The sequence below is a fragment of the Miniopterus schreibersii genome (genome assembly GCF_964146895.1).
Source record: "Miniopterus schreibersii genome assembly, chromosome: 2".
NCBI lineage: Eukaryota > Metazoa > Chordata > Mammalia > Chiroptera > Miniopteridae > Miniopterus > Miniopterus schreibersii.
The window spans coordinates 81,600,646-81,626,597 of record NC_138102.1 but is presented as its reverse complement, the minus strand read 5'-3'; the positions used below and the strand labels follow the sequence as shown (position 1 = coordinate 81,626,597).

Below are 25,952 nucleotides of genomic sequence, written 5' to 3'. Positions count from 1 at the left end.
TTCATCAAGCTCCCCATACTTCTCATTACTTCTTTCCTCACCTTCTCCCTGTGGTCAAACTGCCTTAGTAAGCAGCTCTATTTCACTATGGTCTCATGCTCTACAAGTGCAAAACCATTAGCAAATGTTAATAATGTTAACCCATCAGACTTCATTATTTCAAGCAATGGAATGTCAAGGTCAGCCACTGATAGCTGTTAATGACCACTTAGCTGATAAATAGGGGGTAACTATAAGATTCATTTTAAGCAAATAAAATATGTTCTGATTAAGAATTCATTCTGCCCAGTCAGAATCCAATTAAGCCAACTTCTAGAGGAAGGTTCACTAAAGACCTCTGCACTTAATGTACTCACACAATCAACATAGTTTAAGTTTGACTTCTTTCAGTAAAGCTCTCCTCTTTCTTTGAAAGCAATTAACACTCTTTTATCCAAAAGAAAACACAGGTGATTGCTCTGCAATCCTCCCTTGCCACAAACCTCTCTATCCCAGACCCCAGCACAAACCCACACACACAGATGCACCTACCCATTTACCATATCTGGCAGTATGGTTTGGTTTTAATTTATGTTACCTTTGGGTAACATATGCTCTCTTCTTAGATCAATCCAATTATTATGGAGATTTCCGTGTACTATATAGCAACATAAAGTGGGTTCTAGTCTCAGATTAGAAGTCTAGCCAGAGGTGATAGCCAGTTTACCAACCAGTACAACACAGACACCGACCAAAGACCTTAAGTATAGTGAGAGAGAAAGGCAAATATGTAAACAAACAAAAATATAACTTGAAGCTGATAGAAGTACTGTGAATGAACAGGACATGGTACCATGATAGTAATAAGGGGAACTATTTAGAGAAAGTGCTCAGGGAAGGTTTTTTGACCATTTTTATTTCAGCTGAAACTTGAAAAATCAGAAGCAAGCATCCGCAATCATAACATCTGAGACTTTGGACAAATTATTTAAAAACCTTTTGTTGCAGAGGTCTGCATGTGATTTGGAAAAGAAACATGCTCTGCAAATACCAAGTTACAGTAGTTTTGTATTTTCCCCCCACATGTTGAGTATTGCCATCCCTTTAGAAGACAAAGTTTTAGAGTATAATAATTCCTCTACCTTAATATTGATAGAAAAAAGTAAAGTGACATCACCACAAATTCTTTACTACAAATGAAAGTAATTAATATTGCTGTTTCTTATAGTGAAAATAAATTCCCATCTTTTATAACTCATGATTTTTTTAGTAAAATAAAAAACCAAGATTTATGGCCCATCTATCTTGCTTTTCTCAGAGCTACTCCTTGCCATCACCCACCTGGTGTTGCCCGTCTGTCAAGTGGCACACCATCAGCCAAGCTGGAACCCTTAGCATCATTCTTACCATCTTCCTTCTCTCTCAGAATCTTCTTCCTACTTCCTATGCATAAAACATGCCATGCAAGGCCCATTAAAAATTATTCCCTGCCCTCTTTCTTCATCTCAACCCCTATATTTCTTCATTGTTTTCTGCTCTTTCACCAACAATCTCCTGCTTTCTGGAGCATCTTCCCTCTCTTCATCACCTGACCATGATTATTTATCCTTCAGGAGTCAGCTCAGTACTCACTTGTTCCTGGAGTCCTCCTGCAATGGCTTTCTGAAGACCTCATTCTGGAGGAATCCCTAGCACCTTTCTTGTCCAGACTCACACATCTGTTTACCAAGGAGGTCCATTTGGATATGCACTAAGTACCTCCAGATCAATGTGTCCCAAACTGACTCATTACTTTCTCCCTAAAACTTGTCCACTCTCTGAGTTCTCAAATTCCATGGCTCTACAAAGCTAAAAACATTTAGTCATCTTCTCCCTTGAACCCACATCCAATCACTAAGTTCTGCCAATTCTTAGCACTTACCATAAATCCTTCCCACTTTTCTCTGTCCCCACTCCCACTGATGTCTGTCACTTCTCACTTACTGCATCAGCCTCTTTACTGGTCTAGTTTTTTACTGGTCTAGTTTCCTTTTAATCCATTTTCCAAACTACCAGGCTATTCATTTGATTATTTCCATTCACTGCCTAATGTCATTTAATGGCTGCCATTCCCCTCAGGATAAAGTTAAAACATCTCCAAATGTCTCAGAAGGGTCTTCAAGATGTGGCTCTTGCATAACCTCTCCAGACTCATCTTTCTGGAGGATCCTTACCTCATATTGAATTACTTTCAGTTATTTTTATGTGCTGTGCTTTCTTGCCTCTAGGTAATTTATCCAATTTTTCTAGATAAGCCCTTCTTGGTTTTGAGGTCTCAGCTTAGGATCATTTTCTACAGAAAGCTTTTTTGATTCATCCTCAAATCCAAGTCAAGTGTCCTCCACACTGCTCCTCATAGCACCCTAAAACTGCTGCCATTCTTGATTTATTACCATGACTTATTAATGTCTCCTACTGAACTATAAACTTCATGCTGCCGGAGACTGTGGTTGTTTTGGTCAAGGTTGTTTCCTTGGTGCTTAGCATCACGCCTGACTCTTAGTAACATTCAAAACATATTCGCTGAATGGATGAAAAAGTAATGAGACAGTGATATCATTTTAACCTCAGTTAAAAGTGTTTTAACAAGAAACTGTGATCCCAGGATGAATGTACTTTGAGAGTTTACACATAAGAATCACCATACTAGATTACAGTTAGGGGCCACTTTACCCTCCCTAGTATTTTGTTACTAAGAGTTGAAGAAGCCTGCTGGGGGAGGACAAGCTCACTCCCTTTCACAAACTTTAGGGTATATCCAAGACTTGTATCCATTTAAAAGGCACATATCCCTTAAAGTGGAGGGATAACCAAGCCACACATCCATTTAGAAGACTCATATTCTTATTCAAAACCCTGCTGTATTTTTTACCTCTTAAGTTTCATAAGCTTATATCATAGTGAATGAAGTAACATTTCCTTACGTTTCTACTTCTTGTCTTGGTTTGAAAAAAAGAGGTTAACTAATTAGGTATATAGAAAATTCACTGGAAAGACAGAAAGTTGTACCTAAGTATTTACATTTCAAGCTTTTTCTAAACTGAATATTAGTTTGATTATAAAGCCATGAGGGATTGATACGTTGCTTTATTTTAATGAAGAACCTTCATAGAGAAAAAATATTCAAGTTAATTGAGTACTCTTACAAAAGGAGAAAAATAGTATTGGCAAGGACTCAGATGCCTGAATCATGCTCTTAACCTACTGTCGAAAATGCTGTCAGTTTTTCAAGAGAAACGTGTAACTAGAAATGAATCAGGACAAAGGATTGCTTTATTCTACCCCTTTTGTCCTAAATCCTCACTGAGTCTCTAATCTTATCATCTTGGATGTCAGGAAATACACCAGCAAGGAAGAAGGTATATGTACAAGATAGTGGTAGCCAGAGGAGAGACTATTTGCCCCAATGCCCACAGCTGTTTAAGACCTTGGGTAACTCTTACCTTTAAAGTATCCACCCACATTATCTTAAATATGAAAATTATATTTAACATGGCATATTAATATATAACTATCAGAGCTGATCTGGCTAGTTGACATAATGTTGTATTTTATAGATACTTAAGATAAGTATCATTGGAGGTTGCATGTTTGTATCTTGGATCATTCTTCCCAGGTTTTTAAATTTTCATAGGCCTTTCAGAGCCCCACCTGCTTACCCCACCTGCCTCCAGCCATTTTAGGGAGGGAAAGCTTTGGAGTGCTGTCCCCAGTTACATTTTACCTACCTACATAGATGAGAGAAGAACAATCCCAAAAGCATAAGGGAAAGCAAAAAAAAAAAAAAAAAAAAAGTGGCCAGGGTATCTCCCATCTGGGAGCACCTTTCCATTCCAGACAAGGAAGAAGTAAAAAAAGTTAGGTTTGATCATGTGAAACTGCCCTTCTGAAAGTCAAAATGGTTAAAGATCAGTCTTTCACATGTTTCAACCTAATAATTCAATGAGTGTCCTTGAATTTGACCAATCCATAGCCACCTACTTCTCCTGGGAGGCAGAGTGAGGGAAAAGGGGTATATTAGTTTCCTAGGGCTGCCATAGCAGCATGCCACAAACTGGGCAACTCAAACAACAGAAATTTATTGTCTCAGTTCTAGTGTATAATTCTAAAACGAAGGCATCAGCAGGGTTGGTTTCTTCTGAGGGCGGTGAGAAACCATTTGTTCCAGGCCTCTCCTAGCTTCTGGTGGTTTGCTGACAATCTTTTCCATTCCTTGGCTTGCAGATGCATTACCTGATCTCTACCTTTGTCTTCACAAAGTGTTATCCCTGTGTGCTTATTTGTCTGTGTCCTAATTTCCCCTTTCTATACCGTCACCAGTCATACTAGATTAGGGCTCATCCTAATACCTTATTTTAATTTGATTATGTACAAAGGCCCTATTTCCATAAAGGTCATATTCACAGGTACTGGAAATCAGGACATCAGTCGGTGAGATGCTCTTCAACTCATAAGGGGAGGAATCTTGATCTTCTGGCCAAAGGTGCTAGCTAATCTGTTGCTGCCTCAAGTGTTATTATAATGTTAATTATATTATCACATCCCTGTGCCTAGGAATCTTTGTTCACTTTTGTTCTTTGTCATGTAGATCTTAAAATCCCAGGGCAAAATTTCAGCCTGGAAAAAGTTGAAGTCAGGGCCAGACCTGAAATAGTGACATTTTATTCTAATATAAGTTCAAAAATAACTATTAGACATCCTGACATTAAAAGTCAGTTTCAACAGCTTCAACCTTGAGTCAGTTTAAGCCTGAAATGAAGTAAATTGCATAAGCTTTGTTATGTATAGCATAAAAGTGAACAAATCTAATAAATTATAAACTGAATTTTTTTAAAACACTTTATTAAATTTATTGAGGTGAGAATAGTTAATATGAACATATAGGTTTCAGGTGTGGGTTTCTATGTTACAAGATCTGTATATTTCTGTGTGCCCACCACCCAAAGTCATATATTCTCCCGCCACCATATATTAAGACCCCTTTCACCCCCACCCTCTTCCCTCTGACAACCACCACACTGCTGTTTGTATCCACAAGTTTCAGTTTTATATCCCATGTATGAGTGAAATCATATGGTTCTTAGCTTTTTCTGCCTGATATGTTTCACTTAAGCATAATATTCTCAAGGTCCATCCATGTCGTTGCAAATGGCAGTGTTTCATCCTTTCTTATGGCCAAGTAGTATTCCACTGTGTACATGCACCACAGCTTCTTTATCGAGTCCTCTATTGCAGGACACTTTGGCTGTTTGCATGTCTTGGCCACCATGAATAATGCTGCAGTGAACACAGGGGTGCATATGTCTTTGCGAATACGTGTCTGAGTTTTTCAGGTATATACCCAGGAGAAGGATTGCTGGGTTGTATGGTAGCTCTATTCTTAATTTTTTGAGGAATCATTAGACTGCTTTCCAAATAAACTAAATTATAACAAAGTCTAATAAGCAATCCTACCAGAGAAGGGAACACCAGAGTGTGGCTCATGGTTACTGAGGAACACCCATGCCTATGGTATTTGTAACACTGCCCACTAGATGTTTCTGGTATTCTCATATGGCTGATCCTCCTATCAATTAACACTTCTGTCCTATTCACACTGAAAGAATGCAAATTAGACTACCATCTATGGGCATCTCCCAAAAGACCATTTTATTTCATTTAATCAACACAACAGTCCTGTGAAGGATAAACCTAGTTTTGTTAGCTAAGAATCAAATCCTCGACTTTACATTCTTTCTCCAGGGCCTTCTGATACCCCTACAATTTTATAATGATCCTAAGTAAAATACACATGGTACCAAAAACCAGTGCCCCTTCTGACTTATTTGCTCAGACCAGTCCTCCCTTTAGACATCCAGGCTAAAAAGTAAGGAGGGACCAGGTCCTGTTAAAAAGGCAAGTTCACCAGAACTAGAATCTAGTTCTTCTAAACCTCACAGAAGTAAGAAGGACATTGGTGAATCTGACAACTAGCATAAAAGCTAAGAAAAACCTGTAGGAAAACAGAAGGCAACCAGGCCCACATGTTGAAGACACATGTAGCCCAGAAGGGAAGAGTGCCAAGAGCCAGGGGTAGTGCTGAGACAGGGTAGTTGATTCCCTGTTAGAGTCTCCACACTGCCTGAGTAGAGGCCTGCCTGCCTGGTGGCCAATCAAAGCAGAGAAGCAGAAAGCTTGGCCCAGCACCTTCTCCAGCCTGTGTGGTAGCTTCGGGATAGGGGTAGGACAGCAGATCTCATCCTTAGAGTCAGTTGTGAGGTTTTAAATCATCCTTATACCCTAGGCCTCACCTGGGGCTCATAGTCAGACTCTGGGTTTAATCCAGGTGTATTTTTTTCATAGTGAAAAATAAATGCTTTAATGGTGGTGTCTGTATAGCATGTGATATCAAGACAGGAAGAAGAGCAAATTCACACAGTGAGACATGGCTATCAGAGGACAGATTGTAAGTGAATCAAGAGTTCTCACAGCTTTCACGCTTTCCCAGGTACCAGACAGCTCGAGGCCACCTCCTCCTTGGCCTCCTCCTCAAACTTGCCCTCCTTCTTGGCTGTGGCATCTTGGTCCTGCTGGTACTCAGACACTAGGTAGTTCATGTTGCTCTCAGCCTCCATGAATTCCATCTGCCTTTGCCCATGTACCAGTGCAGAAGGCCTTGTGCCAGAACATGGCCATGAACTGCTAGGAGATACACTTGAACAGCTCCTGGATGGCCTGCTATTGCAGATCAAAGTAGCAACATTTTTAGCCCCCGGGGTGGGATGTCACAGACAGCCATTTTCACATTATTGGGGATCTATCAACCAAAAGCTGCTGTTCTTGTTCTGGACAGTAAGCATCTTCTCATTCACCTCCCTCATGGACATGTGGCCTCTGAAAACAGTGACCATGGCAGATAGCAGCCATGATGAGGGTCACAGGCAGCCATCATGTTCTTGGTGTAAAACATCTGCTGGGTGAGCCTGGGCACCATCAGGGCCTGGTACTGCTGGCTGCCCTGGATGGTCATGAGGGCAAAGCTGGGCATGAAGAAGCACAGGCAGGGGAAGGGCACCGTGTTGACATCCATCTTTTGAAGATCAGCATTGAGCAGTCCAGGAAATCACAGGCAGGTGGCGATCCCGCTCCTGGTGTTGGACACCTGGTGGTTCAGATCACCGTAGGTGGGTGTGGCCAGCTTTAGGGTTCTGAAGCAGGTATCATAGGCCTTGTTATCCATACAATAGTCTTCCTCTGTGTTTTCTAGCAGTTGGTGGACCCTGAGGGTGGCATTGTAGGACTGTACCATGGCGTCCAACACCTTGGGTGAGGGCACCACCCTGAAGGTGTTCATGATCCTGCCCAGGTTCTCCTCTGATCTTGCTGATGAAGAGGGTACCCATCCCAGACCCAGGCCCCCAACCCAGGGAGTGGGTCAGCCATAGTCTCTGTAGGTATTCATAGCTCTCAGCCTCCTTCCTCATGACACCCAGCACCAAGTGGACCAGCTCCACACCATCCATGTAGTGCTCATTGGCCCAGTTGCTCCCAGCACCCTTCTGACTAAAGACAAAGTTGTTCAGCCTGACAATCTGATGGAGGGGCCCCAAGCACATGGAGTCCATGGTGCATGGCTCCAGGCCCATGAGCATGGTGTGGGGCACGTACTTGCCACCAGTGGCCTCATTGTAGTACATTGATCTATTCCAGTTGCAGGTGGCTGTCCCCATGGTTAAGTGCCCATAAAGTTGATGCCATGCTCACCACTTATCACCTCTCAGAACTTAGTGCTGACCTGGTTGCCACACAGGCTGGTTTGCAGGTGCACAATCTCGCTCATAGCCTTGGTGGTGCAGGCAGAAAAACACAAGGGGGAGCCAAGGGGCAGACACACAGATGCTCCAGGTATCAGTACTTTTAAAGCTCCCAGGTGGTTCCAGTGTGCTACCAAGGCTGAGAATCACCGAGTAAGAGCACCTGGCAAGGGAAGGGAGTTGCCAGCTGGCATCTAAGCTCTTTCCTCCTGCTCCTCCCAGCCCAAGGGGCAGGGGATTGTGAACTAGAGCAGTGGCCCAGGCCAGTGAGCTAATGAAGAATCGTTAAGCCCGAATTTTACTGTTAGAGTTCTTTTGCCCTAAGGCTCATCCTCCTCTCCAACCGGAACCACCTGCAGGGACACAGGCATCGACATAAGCTGTAGTTCCTCCTCCTGTTGTTCAGAATCATTCTAGTAGCTTATATGCCCAGGGGAACATAAACTCATAGGAAAAATACCTAGGTACATGAGAAGCAGATCTCTATAAAAGAAATAAAGCAAGCAGACCAACGTTTACCTAACAATTCAGAAGTAATGCACCATATAAAGGAAATAAAAATCAGATTGACACAGACAGTCACACTATATACAAAATGATAAATTAACATTAGAATTCCCAAGACCTTTATGGGGGGAAAAAACACCTTAAAACTATTGTAGGACATAAAAGAAGGCTTAACTAATTTAAAAAGATAATATTCACATTTGGATAATTTAACATTGTAAGTTATAGAATTAAGATATTAATTTCCCCCAAAATTAATTCATAGTTCTAACACAGTTTGAATTCAAATGTCAACATTATTTTAAAGAACTTGACAAAATTATTATAAAGTTTTTATGGGAGAACAGAAGTTCTTCAGATCCATAGCTCATATGAGGAAGAAGGACCCAGGAAAGAACCCAGGGCTTATATCTCCCAGTCTAGTGCTTATTTCACCGCACTTGGCCACAGCTGTGAATAGCATTTAAGCTGCATAAATAAAGGTGACATGCAATGCTGCTTTTCATATTATGAAACAATTATTTTGCTCACAGAAAGGTTTAAAAGTTAACACATGAGTTTGAATGGCATCAAAACTCATCAAGCTTGTCCCTTTGAAGAATTCTTGTGGGTGAATGTCACTTCAAATGCACAGGGATGATGGCAATGCAATTAGAACAGTGGGAGCAGGGAAATGCTCTGCATAAGCAAGCACACATCACAGTCTAGAGAGCTGCTCTCTGACCACCTCCGTGGGTGTGCATACCTACACCAACACCCAAGTATCAGAGGAGGGACAAGTTTTGGCTACATGTATTCATTTCCTGTTGCTACTGTAACAATCACTGCAAATGTAAACACTTTTGTTTTGTTTAAAAACCACAAACTTATTACTTACAGTTTTAGAAGTCCAAAATGTGCCTCACTGGGCGAAGCCAAGGTATGAGCAGGGCTGCATTCCTTCTGGAGGCTCTAGAAGAGAAAGCATTGTCTTGCCCTTTCCAGCTTCTGGAGGCCTCCTTCCACCATCTTCAAAGACTCATCACTCTGATCTAAGTCTTCTGCTTTCCTCTTCCACTTTTAAGGACCTTTGTGATTACATTGGGACCACCTGGATAATCCTGGATCTTGGCCCTATTTGAAAGTCAGTGGATTTAGCATCCTCAAGTCCATCTTCAACTTTAATTCCTCTTTGCTGTGTAACAAAACATAATCAGGCTCTAGGAGTTAGATGTGGATATTTGGGGCTTGGGGATCATTATTCTGACTACCACAAAATGCATCAGGATCAAATATTTAGTGGACTGGAGTTGATTAAACAGTGTCATTGTTACAAAAAGCTTTTAAAGGGTGAGTATGTCATCTGAAAGTTCACAGCTTATTTAGCTCCATCTGTAACTACCCCACATGCCCAAATTGTTAGAAGCAGGGACTCGCTCCCAGTTACTCTAAAACCATCCTTTCCTTATAAAGTGAAGTGGGGAACTGAAGAAATTTTTCAGAAGTTCCTATTTTCACCATATAGGTATTGTATGTGAAAGTATTATTTTGGTTTTACTTATTCTAATAACTGCTTCACTTTTAACATGTATGTAACCTGGCAAATTAACTTCTCCCCGCAATACTAAAGTTAATATGTTTTATGGGGTATGTGTGTGTGTGTGTGTGTTTGTTAACCTGTATGTATAGTTCATCAAGGTGCTTATCTTTTTAATTTTCTTAAAAATATCTGACTCATTAGATTTTTGACTCTGACTTTTGTTTCTTAATGCCTTTAAAAGTATAAATTATTTCCATATTCTCAGAGAAGTAGTATCCATGAGAAATGAAAATCTGAAGCTATGATTTTACTGAGACACACATAAGCATAGCCTTTGTACATTCAGGTTCAGTGGTCCCAAATAGTTTTTGTGTTACTGAGTATTGGGGAATAACCTTTCTCCTGAAATATTTTTATAATCACAAGAACATAAACTTTTGCTTTCATTTTCAGAGGGTTTCTTCCCCACCCCACTCATGAAATCATCTAAAGATTCAGTTGGAAGAAAAATATACATCAGCACAGGTGCAGGACACCAATCAGCTGGAACTCATGGAAAGAGAATAAACATAAGAAATAGTGGAGGAAATTGTAATTTTTAAAATGTAAATACATATGTATTTTTACATATTCAATGGAGACTACAGACAAAATTAATTATAAGGTCAACCCCAAAGCCTATTCAAATAGAAAGCCTTTTCATCAAAAGCCACCTGGGCTTGATAGAGAACCCTCCAAAGCTGTTACAAATTTCAGCTTAGTTTTAAGATTCAGTGAACTTGCTTACCAATTTTTAAAACACAGTAATTCATCTCTAAGACTCTAACAGTTTTCCTAAAATTTATACCACCAATATTCAACCATATGGAATAATTATGTTGAAAAGTAAGCCTTACTTTTTACACATTACCCAGAGTTTCTTTGGAGCAGGCTTGTGAGAGAAGAGGGGAACGTAGGTCATAGACCAAAAGAGATGAGCAGATTTTTTTCACTGATAAGCTATCTCTCCCTTTTGCAAAGGTTTTTTTGCAGTTTGCACAGGTGACTTTAACTGGACAGTGGGCTGCTGTTGGGTTAACAGGTCCTACTCCAGTCTTGGTCTGTGAAGTTAAAGATGGGCTGTATGTTTATATATTAACACCAAAATTACTTGACTGCAGTCCATCGGAGACATCTCCCAAGTTGATTTTCCGCAGTGATGTTACATGTGTAATCATTAGATTCATATCTTGCCCATCAGTATTTTCTAGTTGGCCATCGTTCTCAGAGCCTACACGTGTTTCTAGGGCTGTAACATTAGCAATCTGAATTTCAGAGTTGTTCTGTGGTGATAGCACTACCACCCATCCCTGCATTTACCTTCTTGAAAAACTGGAAGTGGAGAAATCCACATCACAGGTTCTGTTTTCAGTCTCAGGAGGTCTCCAGGGTTCAATAAAATTGGGGGAATTTTTCTCTTGCCCTTGATTTGTTTCTGTGTGCTTTTCATCATCAATAAGATGATGTCCCTTTGAGGAAGGACAAATTTTGGAATCATTTCCTTGTAGTTCTTCATTTTTGGGTGATGTAAATGTTATGGTTCTTTCATTAGCTACCACTGGTGCAGAAGGGCCGGGAGGTTGTACAGGTTCCATAAAAACATCATCATCATCTTCCACTGATGAGTTTTGATATATATTAGACCTAGAAACTAAAGGATTAGGTGGACCACTGAATGAATTTCCAACATTTGTGAGACTAATTGCCATGGGCCGTACTCCCAAGAAAACAGGAGTCTGATCGGTCAGTTCTAATCCTCCCACTGAACCTGTGTCCATGCCAAGGAACAATGAGGATGTTTTCCTTTTTGCTTTCTGTCAAAGATGCACCATTCCGGGTTACTGCTCGTGGCCCTGCGGCCTCGCCCACAAGCATGCAGCCCTTGGGCCAGGCGCCATGAACGAACCCAGACCAGCCCCAGGACCTGAAGCTCAGTGGCAAACCACCCCTGACCCCCGGGGCAGCGCCGCGGGGGCTAGTCCCTGTCAAGTGTGTGTGTGTGGGGGGGGGTTCGGGAGTTGCCTCTGGAAGCCACCGTCACCCATCTTGCCTCCCTGGTTGCCTCCAGAGGCTGCACTGTACCCAGAAATTTCCAGCACTGTGCTGGAAATTGTAATTTAAAAAAAAAAGTTTAAAATGTTACTGTATTGTTAATGTTAGTGTAAAAATGTTAAGTTAAAAATAAACTCTGAGATGCCCATTTAATACTTACAGTAGATAATTACTCCTTAACATTAAGCTCCTGAATAAGTCCCACACATATCTCATTCATTTTTGTATCTCTCCTTTGGGAAGCCATGACTGGCTTTCCCATGGTTAGCATCTCAATGACTCTAAATGCGAAACTTATACACAAACACAGAAAGGAGGCTTACACTCATAAACATACATCACTGATAGGATACCACATGAATTTGAGGATCCAGACCTGACAATGCAGGATCCAGGAACCAGACCTGAGTGCTGTGACTTAAGCAGCAGGCTTACTGAAGTGAGATAGTGTAACCCCTGGAGACTGCATGCCTGACAGCTAAAACTGTGCTGAGGCCACAGAGCAAGGAAGCACACAGTCTGCGGAGCCAAACTGACTATGTCTCAAAACCCTAGTTCCACACTTACTGTGTGACCTTAGGCAAATTCTTTAACCTCTCTGTACCCCAGGCTTTCCTCAGCAAATGGAAATCATAATAGTACCTACCCCACAGGGTTGCTATGACAATTAAAATAGCTAATTTGTATGAAGCACTTAGGACAGTGCTTGGAACATAAGAAACATCACACAAGTATTTGCTGCTATTATCATTTATTATTATCATCATCATCATCGTTACCATCACTACATCATGTCCATGAAGATGTCTTAGGTTGTAAAGATAAAGGATTATTATTAACTGCAGGATATTAGAGAAAGGGTAATATCTATTGAAAACCTTCATACTTAATAGCTTTACCTTCATCATCTACAAAGACTTAATTTGTCAGAAATTTTAGTCTCCCAAATGACCTATATTTGGGAAGAATCTTGCCCTTTACCCCTATAACCAAGGTAATGGGGAGCTCTGTTATTTAGTCATAATTGTTTTCTTCTTTTTATGACCCAAAGGCCTCTAAATGTGCTTGTTTATTATTCCACAAATCTTTATCTAGTCTTTAATACTTAAATACTAGTATGTGCCAGGCACTATCTTAGGAAAACACCCTGATTTTATGGAGTTCGGATTCCTGGAAACAAAAAAAGCAAATAAATAGACCAACAAAAAAATGTACATATAGTGACAAATGCTATGGAGAAAACAAATCTGGGAAATGTGATATAGAGTGATTCAGGCAGTGTGAGAAAGGACTATTAGATGAAGTTGTCAGGACAAGTCTCACTGAGGAAAGGGCATTAAAATTGATGCTAAATAATGAAAAGGAGTCAGCTTTGGGAACGTAAGTGCAGGACATGTTCCTGGCCGTGGGAACAGCAAGTCCTAAGGCCCTAAGGTGGAAACCAGTTTTTAGGGGGTTGAGGATCAGAAAGAAGCCAATGCAGCTCAAGCAATTCATCAAGAAGGACTGAGTGACAGGAGACTAGGAGGAGGAAGTAGGCGGGGCCGGGTCGTGGGGGACTTGTAATGAAGGTAAAGAGTCTGCACATTATTTTAAGTGCACTGGGGGGTTTCTGAGGGATTTGGGGTGGGGTGGTACAAAGGTATGGGTGGAAACAGTGAGACCAGTGGAGAAGTTCTTGCAATAATCCAGGCACGCAGCTTAATGACTTGGAGCACAGAGATGGCAGTGGAGATAAAGAGGGGTAGACAGATTTGGACATAACATATATTTAGGAGGTAAAATTAATAGAATGTTGGTGAGTTTTTTCAAGGGGAGGATGATGGAAAGAATGACTCCTAAGTTTTTGAGCTGTGCACCTGGGTGGATGGTAGTGCCATTAACTAGGGTAGGGAATGTAGGGGAAATGGGGAGCAGGGTGCAATCTGGAGTTTTACTGTGGCTGTGTAAGGTTAGGGATGCCTATTAAAGACATCCAAGTTGAGAAGCCAAGTAGGCAGCTAGATATTTGTTTATTCCTTATTAAAGAGTTCTTTGTGACCTTGAATAGGATACTTTTATTAAAGATTCTGTGAGTGAAGTCTAGTTATAAGGATGGCAATACACAACTTGGGGTGGAGGTTATGTTTATTTTCCATTCTCCGTTCCATGTATAAGATCTCACATAATGTCCATATGTGTGCATCTCAAGGCTCTCTACAAGTAAACAAAAAAGTATTAGTTATAAAATGAAAGCAAAGAAAAAGCCAACACTGATGTAAAGAACCTATAGACTAGAGATCATGAGGCCAAGGTCCTAAGAAAAGTGAAGTATGGAAGAAAACAAATCAGTCCTAGGTTTGAATCCTAGCTCATTTTTTACTAATTGAAAGAAGCAAATTATGGAATGTCAGTTTTCTTCACCTGTAAAATGGGATAATAATTCCTTCCTTATTGGTGCCTTGTGAGGATGAAATTGTCAGACATCTGTTAGAGTCAAACAGGTTTCAGTTACAGCAAGGATTTTTAGAAAAAAATAAAAAACACACCTAGGAAGGCTATCAAATATTCTTTATGATTTCTGACTCCTAGACAATACTACGATTGACCTTTGAACAGTGCAGGTTTGAACTACAAGGGTCTGCTTATATGCAGATTTTTTCAACAGACCAACTCAGTTCAGTTGACACATGGTAGAAATCTGTAAATATAGTTGTTTTTTTAAATAATAATACATGTATCACAAATGTTCACAATATCAATGCATTCTTCTTGGCATGCTAGAAGCATTATTTTTTAAGATCTTTTCAAAATATTTTGACATTTGTTCCCCCTTCACACTCATTTCTTAATTGATTTGATGATGTCCTCAATGTCTGTAATGTCAGTGCAAAGAAAGAAGTAAAATAACACAATAGCAATTAATTGGAGAAAAACAGAAGTAATATTATTTCCACATATGAAACCACAATTCAGCTTTGTAATACAGGTTTCAAGAAAGAGGTATAGGTGCACTAAACTGCCTATTCATACCCAGGCATGTAATAATACTGAGCAAGGAGGCCACCTAAAGCTCATGTTTTTTCTTCCTCATGAACAAGTATCTCTTTACATATCCCAAGCAGCCTGGAAAATGTAGGAAAGAGCCTTAGTAAAGGGAAAACCAAACTACGGGAAATTAAATAAATAGAATAGATAGCTATTTATCTACATCAAGGGGTCTGGCATTTATCAATCATGATGAAAGGTTAACAGGGGCCTCCCCAAAACATGCAGGGCCCAGAGGGCCAGTGACGGTGTATTAACCAGTCACCTACGATGAGCTACAGTTGGACCAAGTAGAGATGAAGGAGCCTTTGGTGGGGTCCACTAGGACTAAATGCAGAGAATCTGGCTATACAACAGGGCTTCACAAAATGGGACACTATACACATGACTTAGGCTGAAAGGGTAGAGACTGTGGGAGTGTCAGTTGCACGCGGGGTAGGAGGTTAGGGGGAGCAGGGCAGATATAATATGTACTGTGCTCTAACATTCTTTGGAAGTCTTTCAAGGATTGCTGCAGTTTCTTTTTAAATAAGGTCTCTTATTCCGTCATTCTTGAAAGACTTCTCTTTATACCATCTCATACTGATTGGCCGTGATGAACCGGGACGGCCAGCAGGCCAGCAGCATGCCAATTAGCTGGGAGAGTGCGATTCCAAAAGCCACTCCAACGATGATTCCCATGCTAGTCTCCATGAAACTGGTCTCCATGAAACTGGTTTACCCTTCTGGCAAACTTTGGTGGTGGCCACTGTCAGCTTATGTAGATCCTGAGGATTACAATCCGTGTCATTCATGCAGCAACTCGGGGGGGATGCCATGCTCTGGGAACTAGGAGCTGGTGTTCCAGTTGGTGTAGTTCTACATACCACAGCTCGGGCTGTGCTGCACATGGTCCACTGCCTGGCTGCTCCCATCATTGCTGTTGTAATTCTGCATGGCATCCAGGTAAGTCCTCAGGAAGGTGTCCTTAATCTCATGACGAAACACAAACCCTGAAATGCCAGCCATGAGCTCAGCCAGGAACACAAGGGACAGACACATGGCATACAGTTTCAACATCCAAGGGCTACCATGGCATGTAGCGAAGCATCCAAACAGGCCAAAAACAACGATAGTGGTGCCAGTTCCAATGAGGACATAGGGGGCATTTGTGGAGTTCTCAGCAATGAGGGAGATATAGGTGCCCAGAGTGAGTTTGCCCCATACTCCAATGGCCAGTAGAATCACCTCAGTGATCCAGAAGATGAAGGAGTAGATGATGAGGAGGGTTTTGAGACAGGTTATCACAGGCTTGGTCTCCATTCTCCTCAATGCCATACTACAGAGCTCTGGCAGTGGCCTGTAAATAGAGTTTTTTCCAAATCTTTTACCTGTCAGTGTAAATTTGTACAAAGTATTTAATATCTGCCTTGGTTCATCAACTATAAAAGGAATATGCTTTATTAGATGATCATTAAGCTCTATTTTTGCTATTTAAATAAAAATTATACATGATCCTTTTATAAAAACCAGATGAATTTCTGGTTAAAGCTGCTTTTTAACCTGATATCAGTTCATCTTTCTTCAAACTAAGATCATACTTAAACTAGCAAAGATGGACATTCAGTAGCAGAAATTAGGTTAGAGAAATATCTCTCCAGTTCATATCCTGAAATTGCTAAAATTTCAGGATATGAACAATGTTACAGAAGATGGAATAAATGAAATGCCACTGAGGAGCAACTTTTTAGTATTACTCACTATGAATACAGCCTGAGAGAAATAAAAAGCCAAGGCTCTTTATCTCAGGCTTCCCTAAACTTGATGGGAAGTTTGTCAGTCTGGACCAACTAGATTGACAGATGATGAAAGGGATGGAAGGTAGAACTGTAAAGAAGCTTCTAGAACCCTAGCAGCTCAAGAGGCAATGGCTAAGACAAAAGGGAAATACAGAAGTTTAGCTCTGATTAGAAACAAGTGTGGCTAATTAGGAACTTTCTGTCTCTCCCTCTTCCAGAGGCAGTCAGAACAAGAACTTACCCACCTCTGTGACAACAGCATTGATCTGAGTCCGAGGGAAGTACATCTGAAACCCAAGCTGAAAAAGACCATCCTTGGTCATAGGACTTAGGAACCAAAACAAAAATGTATTTGAGCCTTGTGGTAGAAATGACATCAGTTTATCAGTACAGGGAAATGACCCCTAAGAGTAAGGGCAAGATGAAAAGCCCATAAGAAATATGAATAAAAAAGAACCTCACAGAAACTTTATTTAAAGCTCCAAATCTATGCCAAGCTCATTGAATAATGAAAAATTTGTCTAGCCCACAGGTATGTTTTGTTTTGCTTGCATGGTGTGTATGTTTTTTAACTGAGCCTATTGTCCTTAGATACTGTCCAGTTTCCCAAGCACCACTCTCCCTATCTTATGCCCCACCACATAACTCAGTTATATTACTATACTAGCCTTGCAAGCATTTGAGTTCACAGCTATTGATATGTAATTTCCAGACTGACTCATTTTAAAGTATTAAATATTTAAACATATGCTGACTGCAGGAGTGGCAGAAAAAGGGGTAATCACAGGAAAATAGGAAGAGACCACTAATTCTAGCATTGACATCTTTGAGAGAGGCATCTCCCTGGCCCAGCCCAATTACAACAGCTACAAATCATGCCATACACAGGTCAAGTGAAACAAGTGCCTGCCATACTTGTGGTGGCCCCTGTCTTTCAACTAGCCTTTCTATATTTGGGGAAATTTCCAAGAGGCAGAACTCAAATTCCTAGCCTTCCTTATAGCTAGAACATTGGCTTATATAGCCCAGGTTCCACCAAAGAGCAGCAGCCTGGCAAACTGTGATGTGGAAAAGAGCAAAGTGAACAAAGAGTGTGTGCAAGCACCTCCATTTTTCTAAGCATAGAGGTGGCTGAGGCATCAGTTTTCCAGTGGTTGCATAATTGAGTCCCTGGTATAGAAGTGGCATTGGTGTGGCAAGAGCTTCTGATGTTGTTCCCTCTGGTACCCAGTGGGCAAGGAAAACAGCAAAAGTTTTCTTATTGGACCAAGTCAGCAATGCAATCTTACTCCTGGAATTTTAGCCCTCTCAAAAATTCTTTAAACTACTCAATATCATTTTATAAAACTCATTTTCTGCTAAATCAGCCCAAATAAGCTCCTATTGCTTAAACCAAAGAACTCTCTGGCTGATAAAACAAGCAATGGAAGAGCCATCTTTGAAAACCTTTCATTGGAGCTGCCTTGGGAGAAAACCATTTACATTAATTTCCATGAAGCCCCAACACCTGTGAAAGAAGCCCCAGGTTTCATAAGGTTACGCTTGTGTATTTTCTAAAGCAGTATCACATTGCACAGCCATTACTCAGTACTCTTGTCAATTGACTTATGAGTTACCATCCACAGAAGAGGTCATTAAATTTTCAACATTTGCTACTTGGTTATGGAAAATGAAAGCTAAGGAGTCCATCATCAGCCATTCTGGGAGATGGTTTTACTCTGCAAGACCCTATATTGACTGACAAACTGGTTCCTTATTAACAGACCTCTGTGCAAAAGAGGCAAGTAAGACAGCTTTTTAAGCTTTAAGGAAAACAGCAAGCTGGTTTTCATTTCTGTTAGAGCCGAACAAGGGATATAGGAGGTTTCAGCTACAGGAAGGATTTTTAGACAAAAATGAAGAATTGAGCACATTAAGGAAGGCTATCAAGCATTCTTCTCTATGATTTGTCTGCTAGACAATGCTACAGTTGATCCTTGAACAATACAGTTTGCTCTACAAGGGTCCGCTTATATGCAGATTGTTTTCTATTGACCCACTCAATTCAACTGACACCCCCCCCCCCCAGCAGTTCAAACCTGTGTTGTTCAAGGCTCAACACTCAACTGGTAGTTGGGAATCCACACATGTGGAGGTCCCATTTAAATTATACAGATTTTCAATTGCACAGGTGTTGTTCATGGGTCAACTGTATATTTACTACCAACAGTGTAGCAATTCTCATTTATAGTCCTCATGATAATCCTTTAAAGAGGACTCTATTAAATAATTCTCATTTTATAGAAAAAGGTTCAGAGAGATTAACTGGCTTGCTTAAGATCAAAGGGGATCCAAACTTGGGGTTTCCTATTCCAAGCTGATGGCTTTTTCTTCTATATCAATGGTGTTCCAGGATCTCTGGGATGTTTTCTGGAAGTCCAGGTGGTCAGTACTATTTTCTCAATAATAATATCCAAAGGAAATTAAACCACTCTCTCAAAGAGATATCTGCAGCATGTTCATTGCAGCATTATTCACAATAGCCAAAACACAAAACAACCTAAGTATCCATCGATGAATGGATAAAGAAGATATGATATATATAAACAATGTAATATTATTTAGCTCTATAAAAAAAAGAAAATCCTGCCATTTGTGACAACAAGGATGAAACTTGGTGCATTATGTTAAGTGAAATAAGTCAGATACAGAAAGACAAATATATTATTATCTCACTTATATGTGGAATCTAAAATCATTAAACTTATGCAGAGTAAAATGGTGGTTGCCAGGGGATGAGGGGTAGGGGAAATGGAGAGATGCTGGTCATAGGTACAAATGTTTAATTATAAGATGAATAAATTCCAGGGACCTAAGGTACAATGTGGTGACTATAGTTAATAATACTGTATTATATACTTGAAAGTTGCTGACTTCAAAATAAAGACTATAACAAGAGACAAAGAAGGTCACTACATAATAATAAAGGGATCAATCAAACAAGAGAATATAACCCTGTTAAACATATGCACCCAATATAGGAGCACCTGAATATATGAAAACAATTTGGTGTACTTTAATGGAGAGATCATCAGCATACAGTCATACTAGGGGACTTTAATCTCCCACTGTCAACAATGGATAGATCTTCCAGAAAAAAATATAACAATGAAACAGAGACCTTAAACAACATACTAGACCAGATGGATTTAAATGATTTCTACAGAACATTTTATTCTAAACCTCTCAAATACACATTCTGCTCAAGTGCACATGGAACATTCTCAAAGATAGGTCACATGTTAGGACATGAAAGAAGTCTCAATAAATTTAAGATTGAAATCATATCAGGCATCTTTTCTGACCACAACAGCATGAAACTAGAAATCAACAAAGACCAAAAAAAAAAAAAAATCAAAAAAATTCCAACACATGAAGGCTAAATAGCATGTTATTTAACAATAAATGGATTACCAATGAGTTCAAGAAAAAAAACTCAAAAATTACCTGGAAACAAACAAAAATGAAAAAACAATTATCCCAGGTCTATAGGACACAGTGAAAGCAGTCCTGAGAGGTCTGCTTTGCAGGTCTACCTCAAGAAGCAAGAAAAATCTCTAGTAAATAATCTAACCCTACACCTAAAAGAATTGGGAAAAGAACAGCAGGAAAAGCCCAAAGTAGGAGGAAGGAAATAATAAAGATCAGAGGGGAAATAAATGATATAGAAACTAAAAAAATAATACAAAAGATCAATGAAACCAAAATCTGGTATTTTGAAAGGACAAACAGTATTAATAAACCTTTAACAACACTCATTAAGAAACAAGAGCAGACCTCAATAAGTATAATCAGAAATGGAAGAGGAGAGGTAACAACAGACATCACAAAAATACAAATGATTGTAAGAAAATATTATGAACAACTATATACCAACAAAACAGACAACCTGGGTGAAATGGACAAATACCTAGAAACATACAATATTCCAAAACTAAATCAAGAAGAAGCAGAATACCTGAATAAACCAATAACAACCAAAGAAATCAAAGCAGAAATTAAAAAAAAAAAAAAAAAATTCCAGCAAACAAAAGTCCTGGTTGGCTTCACAGGTGCATTTTACCAAACATTCAAAGAAGAACTAACATCTGTCCTCCTCAAGCTATTCCAAAAATTCAAGAAGAGGGAAGACTTCCAAGCTCTTTTTATAAGACCAACATTATCCTAATACCAAATTCAGATAAAGACACAACAAAAAAAGAAAATTATAGGCCAATATCCCTAATGAGCATAGATGCTAAAATACTCAACAAAATATTAGCAAATAGAATCCAGCAATTCATTAAAAAGTACATAATGATCAAGTGGGATTTATTCTGGGGATGCACAGTTGGTACAATATTCACAAATCAATAAATGTGGTGCATCACATAAACAAAATGAAACATAAAAATGTCCCTCAGCAGTTGAACATCAACTTATGGTCCCAGAGATGGAGGTTCAGTTTGATTCCTGGTCAGGGCACATGCCCATGTTGCAGGCTTGACTCCCAATAGGGGACATGCAGGAAGCAGCTAATCAATGACTCTCTCATCATTGATGTTTCTCTCTCTCTCTCTCTCTCCTTTCCTCTCTCTGAAATCAATAAGGACTTTTTAAAAAAATCATATGATCATATCAATAGATGCAGAAAAAGCATTTGAAAATATCTAGCACTCATTTCTGATAAAAACTCTCAGCAAAGTGGGAACAGAGGAAACATACCTCAATGTAATGTAATAAAGGCCATATATGAAAACCCTACAGCCAACATCATACTCAATGAGCAAAAACCAAAAGCATTTCCCTTAGGATCAGGAAGAGGACAGAGATGTCTGCTTTCACAACTCTTATTCAACATAGTACTGAAAGTTCTAGCCATAGTGATTAGACAAGAAGAAGGAATAATAGGCATCCAAATTGGAAAGGAGGTACTAAAACTGTCATTATTCGCAGGTGACATGATATTGTACATAGAAAACCCTAAAGACTCCAACTACTGTATCTAATAAATGAATCTGGCAAAGTTGCAAGATACAAAATCAACATCCAGAGAGCAATGGCATTTTTTATACACCAATAATGAACTATCAGAAAAAGAAACTAAGAAAACAACCCCATTTACTACTACAACTACTACTACTACTAATAATAATAATAATGTTCCTGGGAATAAATTTAAGCAAGGAGATAAAGTACCTGTACTCAGAGAATTATATGAAATTGAAGAAAGAAATTAAAGAGGATACAAATAAGTGGAAGCATATGCCATGTTCATGAATTGGCATTTTAACATCATTAAAATATCCATACTACCTAAAGCAATCTATAAATTCAACACAATTTCTGCCCGACCGGGTGTGGCTCAGCGGTTGAGCGTCGACCTGGGATCCAGGCGATTGGGGTTCGATTCCCGGCCAGGGCACATGCCCGGGTTGCGGGCTCGATCAATGACTCTCTCATCATTGATGTTTCTATCTCTCTCTCCCTCTCCTTTCCTTTCTCTGAAATCAATAAAGATATATTTTAAAAAATAAATAAATAAATAAATTCAACACAATTTCTATTAAAATACCAATGGTATATTTCACAGAACTAGAAAGAATATTCCAAAAATTCATATGGAACCATAAAATACCTCGAATAGCTGCAAAAATCTTAAGAAAGAAGAACAAAGTTGTAGGTATCACAGTACCAGATATCAAACTATACTACAAAGCCATTGTAATCAAAACAGCCTGGTACTGGCACAAGAACAGGCATAGAGACCAATGGAAAAGAACAGAGACCCCAGAAACCAACACATGCCATATATGTGGTCAGTTAAGATTTGAGAAAGGAGGTAAAAGCATACAATAGAGTAAAGATAGTCACTTCAATAAATGGTGTTGGGAAAATTGGACAGGTACATACAAAAAAAAATGAAAGAAACTAGACCACCAACTTACACCATACACAAAAATAAGCTCAAAATTGACAAAACACTTAAATGTAAGTCACAAAACCATAAAAATCCTAGAAGAAAATATAGGCAGTAAAATCTCAGACATCTCTCACAGCAGTATTTTTTCCAATATGTCTCCAAGGGCAAGGGAAACTCAGGAAAAGATAAACAAATGGGACTACATCAAAATAAAAGCTTCTGCACAGCAAAATAAGCCATCGACGAAGTGAAAAGGGAACCCACTATATGGGAGAACATATTTGCCAATGATACATCTGATAAGGGATTAATTTCCAAAATATATAAAGAACTTATACAACTCACAATAGGAAGACAAACAATCTAATTAAAAATGGGCAAAGGGCTCAAATAGACACTTCTCCAAAGAGGACATACAAATGGCCAATGGACAGATGAAAACAATGTTCAACATCACTAATCAGCAGAGAAATGCAAATAAATACTACGAGGTATGACCTCACACCTGTTAGAATGGCTACTACCGGTAAATCAACAAACAAGTGCTGGCAAGGATGTGGAGAAAAGGGTAGCTTGTGCACTGTTGGTCAGAACGCAGACTGGTACAGCCACTGTGGAAAACAGTATGGAATTTCCTCAAAAAATTAAAAATGAAACTGCCTTTTGACCCAGCATTCTCACTTCTGGGAATATATCTTAAGAACCCTGAAACACCAATCAGAAAGAATATATGCATCCCTGTGTTTATAGCAGCATTATTTACAATAGCCAAGATCTGGAAACAGCCCAAGTGCCTATCAGAAGATGAGTGAATAAAAAAGCTATGGTACACTTACATAATGGAATACTACATAGTTGTAAAAATGAAGGAACTTTTACCCTTTGCAACAGCATGGTTGGACCTGGAGAGTATTATGCTAAGTGAAATAAGCCAGTCATAGAAAGGCAAATACCATATGATCTCACTAAAACGTGGAATCTAATGAATAAAGCAAACTAATGAACAAAATGGAACCAGAAGCGTGGATATATGGGACAGACTGGCTGGTGCCTGAGGGGAGGGGTGTGTGGTGACTGGATAAAGAAAGTGAAGGGATTAGCTAAAGGACATATATGCATACCCCGTGGACTCAGACAATAATTTGGTGAAGGCCAGGGGAGGGAGAAGTGGGGGTGAGTGGAAGTGGGCAAAGGCAGGGAAAAGGGGGCCACCTGCAATTGTGTCAACATTAAAAATATCTAATTAAAAAAACAAAACTGAGGAGAATTAAAGATGGCAGTGGAATGAGTTGAAGCTACACTGACACTCTCCTGGGACCAAACTGGAATTAAAACTAAAATATAGAAAAACTATCCTGAATAATCAACTACAACTGAAAATGAGCTGGAGAGCACCCTCATAACCAAGGACCTAAAGCAGAGACCACACAGAGACTGATAGGAAGTGCAGAGGCACGAGAGAGCTGGCTGGGCTCTCACAGGCAGCAGCTGAAGGTCCAGAGGGATAACTCAGCTATGGGGGTTCCTACTGAGAACTCTGGGGTCTAAACCCCAGGCTACGCTTCCCAGCCAAGACCACCAGAACTGAGAAATGTGCTCACATAACAGCTGGCTGTGAAAAGCATCTGGGTTTCTGTCTGCTAGGGAGAGACAGCTGGAAACGCAGGCACCCTCTTAAAGAGCCAAAGCACAAAGTTTCGTATGCAGCCAGTCACCTTGGGCTCCAGTAGAGGGAGGGCAGAGTGGACTGGAGCTGTGTAAGGAGAATCTAGGTTTGTGGGCTCTGGAGATTGACATCAGAAGACACCACTCTGGATTCCTGTGCCGAGTCATTACCCCATACTGCAGAGGACATCTTTCTCAGGCAGACAACTTGTTGCTTTTGCCTGGGGGGGGGGGGGGGAAGCAATTGCCCCACCCTGCTGGAAAACCTCCCATCCTACCCCCCAGGAGTTTCTACAGCCTGAGACTCATTAAGAGACTGATAACAATCGGCCACCCCACCCTGTGGAGTTTCTACAGCCTGATGCTCTTTAAGAAACTGAATAACAGCCTCTGAGTGCTTTGAGTCTTTGCCTGATTTGTTTCTGGACACAAGGATTGGAAAAGCAGACCCTGGTGCACATTTTGGTCCTGTCCAAGCCCCAGTAGAGGAAACCAGAAGCTGTGGAGTGTGGAAAACTTCAAACTGGGTACTCAAGGCCAGTCACAAATAGCATCTGACATTGGCCTGTACCAGAAACCATCCAAAAGACTGGAAGTCCTAGCAGATCTACCTACTACATTCAAACAAATCTAAACAGGCAGCCAAAATGGGGAGACAAAAAAAGAAGCCCCAAATGAAGGAAAAAAAATAATTCTCCAGAAGAAAAGTTAAGCAAAATGGTGATAAGCAAACTATCAGATATAGAGTTCAGAATACTGATTATAAAGATGCTCAACAGCATGAAAAAAGATATAGAGACTATGAAGGAAATTAAGAATGACATAGTAGTAATTGGAAAAAAAAAAAACATTGGAAGAAATGAACAACAGATTAGGGGAAGTTGAGGATCAGATCAGAGAATTAGAAGACAGGGTAGAAAAAATCACTCAGTCAAAGAACCAAAAAAAAAAAAACAATTAAAAAATAGGAGGACAGTCTAAGGGAGCTATGGGACAACATGAAATGTAAAAATATTTGTATTATAGGAGTGCCAGAAGAGGTCGACAGTATGCAAGGGTTAGAGAACCTGTTTGAAGAAATGATGGCAGAAAACTTCCCTAACCTGGTGAAGGAAAAAGTGACACAAGTTCAGGAGGCACCAAGAGTCCCAAGCAAGAAGAATCCAAAGAGGCCCACCCCCAGACACATCATCATTAAAATCCCAAGAATTCAAGACAAAGAGAGAATCTTAAAGACAGCTAGAGAGAAGTAGACTATTACCTACAAAGGAGTTCCTATAAGGCTGTCAGCTGATTTCTCATCAGAAACTCTACAGGCCAGAAGGGAATGGCATGAAGTATTCAAGGTAATGCAAAACAAGGATCTGAAACCAAGACTACTCTATTCAGCAAGACTATCATTCAAGATAAATGGTGAAATAAAGAGCTTCCCAGACAAAAAAAAAAAAAAAGGCTAAAGGAGTTTATCACCACCAAACCAGCATTACAGGAAATGTTAAAGGGACTGCTGTAATTAGAAGTAGAAATAGAGAGAGAGAGAGAAACATAGGCATAAAGAATTAAAATGGTAATAGATAAGTATCTATCAATAATAACCTTAAATGTAAATGGAC

The 25,952-nt window shown here is 39.9% G+C and overlaps 1 protein-coding gene and 3 pseudogenes across 5 annotated transcripts in view; 1 reads left to right on the top strand and 3 right to left on the bottom strand.

The window, feature by feature from the left end:
* The window catches only part of HTR2A (5-hydroxytryptamine receptor 2A), a 76,203-nt gene that overhangs the window by 37,132 nt on the left and 13,119 nt on the right, over positions 1 to 25,952 (top strand). The gene's annotated exons all lie outside the window — the stretch shown is intronic.
* Positions 6,492 to 7,727, bottom strand: LOC308553543 (tubulin beta-4B chain pseudogene; annotated as a pseudogene). Its single transcript has one exon. The product of its transcript is annotated as a tubulin beta-4B chain pseudogene (transcript).
* LOC308553542 (zinc finger MYM-type protein 2 pseudogene) lies at positions 10,737 to 11,654 on the bottom strand (annotated as a pseudogene). The gene has a single exon. The product of its transcript is annotated as a zinc finger MYM-type protein 2 pseudogene (transcript).
* On the bottom strand, positions 15,496 to 16,278 carry LOC308553020 (tetraspanin-7 pseudogene; annotated as a pseudogene). The gene has a single exon. The product of its transcript is annotated as a tetraspanin-7 pseudogene (transcript).